The following is a 6,238-nucleotide window of genomic DNA, read 5'->3' as shown; positions in this document are numbered from 1 at the left end:
ACAGGATATCGTATCGATAGGCCAGGATATCATTGAGATACAGAATCTAAATCAAAAAAAAAAACTTGTACCATTAGTAGTCTGAAAGCAAATGTAAAAAAAAAATGTTATTAAATTAGTATAATTATTATTTAATTTAAAAAGTAAAAAAAATATATATATATATATATACATTTATATATATATATATATATATATATATATATATATATATATATATATATATATATATATATATATATATATATATTTATACATATGTATATATATAATTGTATATATGTAAATTTATAATGTATATATGTAAATTTATAATTATAGGTTCAGGTATCACTCCATTGACTAGTTTTTAACTATATGAGTGACACCTAACCTTATTTATGTGAGTTTATAAATATTATTGTAAATTTTCATATTTTATGGTTAAATAAATGGATTATTATTATTATATATAAAATATATAGATAAATAAATTACATATATATATATATAAATTATATATACACTACCGTGCAAAAGTCTCCGCTCATTTGTAATATTTCAATAAAGTAACAAAAGTTTGCAAGAAAATTGCGTTTATTTTTAATTGTTTATTCAACAATAAATTAAACAGTAAATACAATACATTTTAGGATGATTTTAAATATATAAAATCAATAAAATGTTAATATACAAAGTTGTAAATGTTAAACTTTATTTTCATCAATATGAGACCCCTTGGAGCGTATAACAGCAGCACATAATCTTGGCATTCGGGCTAATAATTTATTCATGGTTTCCGCTGTTATCTCATTCCAAGCTTTTTGCAAACGTTCCCATAGCATTTGCTGATTAATAAAAGATGTTTCACCTGCTTCTCTGATCTTCCGATCCAGTTCATCCCACAACTTTTTGATGGGTGATAGATCTGGTGATTGAGGAGGCCAAGTCATAATTTTGCAAACTTTTCCCCTTTCTTTTAGTTTCAAATAATTTTTGCATAATCCAGATGCATGTTTTGGATCGTTGTCCTGCTGCATGATGAATCCTTTCCCAATTATACGAATACCAGATGGAATCGCGTGCTTAACCAAAATATTATGGTACATGTGTTTATCCATGGTAGATGTGATTTTAACTAAATCTCCAGTTAACCCATTGCCAAAACATCCCCAAAGCATAATATTACCACCTCCATGTTTTACAGTACTTTGTATACATTGAGGAAGCACTCTTTCATTAGGTAAACGCCTAACATGCACGCGACGTCGGGTACCAAAAAGTTCGAACCTACTCTCGTCTGTCCATAGAACTTTCTTCCAATCTTCTAATCCCCAATTTTTATGCATTTTTGCCCATTCCAATCTTTTCTTCTTATTAACTGCCCTCAACAAAGGTTTACGTGCAGCAACGCGTCCAATTAAGTTGACTGATCTTAGTCTTCTTTTTACAGTATAAGTTGATACTGGCTTTACCCTTGTTTTGTTGAGTTCTGCTGTTAAAATTGTGGCTGGAATTTTTCTATTTCTTTTGCTGGACACAACAATAAACGTATCTTCTTGCCGTGATGTAACTATTGGTCTTCCAGAACGTGATCTGTCACTGTTGGAACCAATATCATGCAATCGTTGTAGAGCATATCTCACACCTGATTCGGATATTTTTAACCTGGAAGCAATTTTTCTACATGAATAGTAGGGTGTGTCATACTTTTTTTTTTTTGAATTTAACTTTGCATAGTTTAAAAAAGGGTGAGGTATAATATTAAAAGTTCAGAACCGTTAAAAAAAAAAAAAGTTTTAGCTACCAGGGAGTCAGTGAGACTATTTCACCAAAAGCCCGGGGGGGAGGGGGAGGTAAAAACTTAAAAAATGGAAGTATTAAAAAAAAAAAACTTATAAAACGTAAAAAAACGCCATCTCTTTTTTTAAAAAAAAAAATATTTTTGTAAAAACAAATAGAGAGGTTTGCCCCCTCCCACTGCCTACCACTAAAACTGTAAAATTAGGTTGTTTTGGAACTAAAAATAAAACTTTTATATGGATCCACACATCATTTACTGGCATTTATTAAAATAAAGTACAATAAAGATTAATTCTTAAACATTGTCAAGCCAATAAGGTTTTGTTTAGATAGATTACGTGACATCAACTTCTGTGATAACTCTAGTCCTTTAATCCAACCATCTCTTCTATCTTCTGTAAAAACATTTTCGCATGCCTGGGTAACTTTTTTTACACATCTTTCGACAGCTTGAGTGTGGCAACACCAGTTTGGTACAGTCATTGGTTTAAATAAATACTCTTTGATGTCTTTAGTTGTCATGCAACAAGTCAAAGGTGGTTCAAAAGCTTCATTCCAATCAATAAGATCCTTGAGACAAGTTGCCTTAGTATTGATATCTGGTGTCCTTCTTGGTCTAACAGATAGATCTCCTAGTTGTTCATTTTCATCACCTTCTCCTCTTATTTCTAGAATTTTGGGTACACTGAAACTTCTCTCCTCTTTATTTTCAGAACAAAGCATAGTTTGAAGAATAGATTTAGAGAAGGCATACCAAGCAGATCGCTTAATAGTTGGAATGACAATATTCTGAATATCAAGTGACTGGTGTTGAAGCAACTTAAGCTGGTAAAGAACATGTTTTGGTCCTTCTGTCCAACTATGTTTAACTTTGATGTTAAACCAGACAGGAAAGTACACTCCCACAATGAGCTCGACTAGTTTAAGAAGTTTTTGGGCTGCATCGCCTTGAAGACCATGATGAGATACCCAAATTCTACATATTCTATTGGCTGTTGTTAGCCATCTGGCCATGTTAACAGGGCCAATTTCAAGAAGTCCTAGCTGCTGAGGAACATGACCACTGCGTATGGCGTTAACTATTTGATAGCCGTAATACTGATCTGTAGAAAGGTCTTTAACCACTTCATTACTTAAGTTAATTAGAGGCTCACCAGTTTCAACTTTACTAAAAAAAGGGTTAATTTCAAGATTGGTTGCTTCATCAAGTAAGCTTCCAATGGGTCCACTCCATTTTTTACCACTTTTAGATTCTCCATCTAACAATTTAATTAGACGTTTGAGTGGTAATTCATTGGTGTGTAGAGCACATATAATCCAATTTAACTTTCGCCCTAATTTCAGCTCCATAAAGTGCATTACTCCTCCATCACAACCAGTGTTTACATTGGTAGAGTCTCCACCAATTGCTTTTAAGTGTACACTAATGTTCCTCATTGCAGTATACTCAATAATCTTATCTGCTATAATTTCAGTGTGGTTCTTTTTTGCTTCTTTAGCTGGAGTGAAATGAAATAAATACTTACCATCACCAGAACAAATAGTGTAATGTTCTTCTTTAACTTTAGCCGGATACTGTCTGTCTGATCCATCTACAGTTAAAAATACTTTAGTAAGATCTTTTCGCCCATCAAAAAATATGCAGTCAATAATCTCTTTATTGTAATAATCATCAAAATGAATAGCAACTTCATTCATTACTTTATCCCTAGCTCTCTGAACTTTACTGTGATCTATTATTAATCTAGTGTCACTTTGGGATACAAGTCCTCCATCTACCCATGCTGCAGTAGCTATGACTGCAGTTGCTCTTAAACCAACACCATATTGAATACTGGCTAATGCAATATTAGAGATATCTTCATAATTTCTAGATTTTTTTAAATATTTTGTACAAGACTTTTGAATAGAAAAAATCTCATTTTTCTCAGATTCAAACTCTTTATAATTATCATGTTCGTTATCTTGTTCATTTTGAGTATTATTTTCTTCTTGCGTTGTGTGTTTTTTTTTCTCTCGTTTGTTTTTCTTCTTCTCTTCTTCGTTTGCAACTATGTACTTTTTTGAACCTTTTGGACTCCATCAAATCAGCAGGTCCAAGTTGATATGAACTAAAAGATCCAATCTTTTCTCGTTGGGCTAAAAAAAAGGTAGCAACATTTTGCTTACAACTAGACAAATTAAAATAAAATTTTCTTTTTAAAATAATCAAAGAGATCAGTAAAATATTATTAAATTTGATTTTCAGCTTTACTAACACTTTTATAATGATTGTGGTATGGTCACTCATACCTTTTATATAAACCAGTTCAATAATTGGTATTTTTCTCTCCCTAGGACAGATACAGGTAATGTGGGCACCAAATTTACAGTCAGGAGGACGGCATTGCTCAGAACAAAGAACTATTTTACAGTTACACGCCACCAAGTCAAACAGTTTATCAATAATGAAATTAAACTTTTGTTTTATAACTTTACTTGCTTTGTTTTGAGAAATTAGATTAGCTTTGTTCCATGCGTCTATAAGTCTTGTTACCAAATTATGCTTTAAACAAGTTACGATTGGCACAAATAAAACACTGGCCATTTGCCATATATATATATATATGTAAATATATATATATATATGTAAATATATATATATATGTATATATATATATATATATTTACATATATATGTATATATATATATATATATATATAATTTGCATAACAAATATTAAAGCAAAATACTTTTGAATAAAGTTTTGTGTGTAGCCATTCATCAAATAGAATGTATAAGTTAAATACATACAAAACTTTGCAAAAATACTAATTTTTAAGTATTTTGTAAACCAAAATTTCTGAAACAGTATAACTATTACACGAATTTTGTTTATCCTGCTATAATTTCTTTTGATAAGGTTGTTGTAAAGCAGATATAATACTAAAATATTGAAATTAACCCTGAAAATATGAAAATATCAAAAACTTACAATTTTTGGCAATTTTCAAGGCAGTTTCCTGGTAGCTTAAACTCATTTAAATTCAAATTTTTTGATAGTTCTGAATTTAATATGTTAAACCTCACCCTTTTCTTAAAAATGCCACTGATAAGTATGAATTTTTAACTTTTGACCATAGTATGACACACCCTAATGAATAACCTTCTTCACGTAAAATACATATTTTGCCACGAAGTTCTTCACAATATTCTTTCTTTACTTTCACCATTTCTCAAATTCTTTATTAAATTCAAGACATTAAATGCGCACACTAATGCCATTTTCAAGTATAAATATAAACATAAGTCTATTAAAAGCAACCAATTAAAATTACTGAAAACATCCTTACCATGCCGGAAAGTATCATGCTACTGTCAAACCTAAGCTTACAAAAAATATTTTGGTTAAAACTTTTGTGCAGTTTTAAATTTAATAAAGAATACTGAAGAACTTTATATGTATTTTACGTGAAAAAGGTTATTCATATAGAAAAATTTCTGCCATGTTTTTAGCAGCAGAACTCAACAAAACAAAGGTAAACTAAATTATTTAAAACAAAAAGAAAAGGAAAAAGTATGCAAAATTATGATTTAGCCTCATCAACTTTTTATATTAACATTTTATTCTTTTTATATATTTAAAATCATCCTAAAATGTATTGCATTTACTGTTCCTTGGAAATATTACACATGAGCGGAGACTTTTGCACGGTAGTGTATATATAAATTATATATATATATATATATATAATTTATATATATATATATATATATATATATATATATATATATATATATATATATATATATATATATATATATATATATATATATATATATAATCCAAGGGTCTTTTTCTTTTTTACTTTCTTCTTTTAAAATTTGAAAGAAACTTAAAGTAGGTCATTTTAAAGAGCATATTCAGTTATTCGAGTTTCGGATTATTCGAAATAAATTCTTATACCCCTTATATATACATGGTGTTCGAGATAAATTTGACATATTTATAATTGATTATATTTTTTTGTAGATTAGAGGTATTAATACACACTACAGGTCATTTAAAAGTTTGAACCCTTCTTCATTCATATACAAGATGTCAGAAAGGATGGATGACTGGAACCCACCTGAATCATGGAAGAGAATAACTTGCATCATGATGATTCGTGCCGGCCATCAAAATAAGGATATTATGACTGCTGCCCAATGCTCCCTGAACATAGTAAAAACAATCAGGTATGAACTAGAGACTTGCAATGGTGACTACGAGGATGTAGTAATAAGAAAGATCTCTAGCAGACAATCTGATTGCGTTCATACAGCAGAATTCCTCGCAAGTCTGCAGGAACAGGTGTTGAAGAACCCTGGCATTGGAATTTGGGCTTTATCACATGAAATTAATGTTGCATCCTTTACTATGAAGCTTGCACTCAATGAAGACCTTCGCTACTACTCATACAAGCATCCATATAT

General features: G+C 30.1%; 2 long non-coding RNA genes across 2 annotated transcripts in view; both read right to left on the bottom strand.

Annotated features, from left to right (window-relative positions):
- Positions 1-3,781: 3,781 nt before the first annotated feature.
- LOC136090735 (uncharacterized) lies at positions 3,782-4,257 on the bottom strand. The gene is made up of 2 exons (XR_010643677.1): positions 4,075-4,257; positions 3,782-3,921 (listed from the first exon to the last, which is right to left on the bottom strand). It is a non-coding gene; the product is annotated as an uncharacterized LOC136090735 (long non-coding RNA).
- A 1,363-nt stretch (positions 4,258-5,620) lies between these two features.
- LOC136090629 (uncharacterized) overlaps positions 5,621-6,238 on the bottom strand; it is a 3,551-nt gene continuing 2,933 nt past the window's right edge. Inside the window, exon 4 of the long non-coding RNA XR_010643584.1 lies at positions 5,621-5,978. This is a non-coding gene — a long non-coding RNA (uncharacterized LOC136090629). The remainder of the gene's footprint in view (positions 5,979-6,238) is intronic.

This window comes from Hydra vulgaris, chromosome 14 (genome assembly GCF_038396675.1).
Source record: "Hydra vulgaris chromosome 14, alternate assembly HydraT2T_AEP".
NCBI lineage: Eukaryota > Metazoa > Cnidaria > Hydrozoa > Anthoathecata > Hydridae > Hydra > Hydra vulgaris.
The sequence above is the reverse complement of the archived record's forward strand: the minus strand, read 5'-3'. Positions and strand labels throughout refer to the sequence as shown.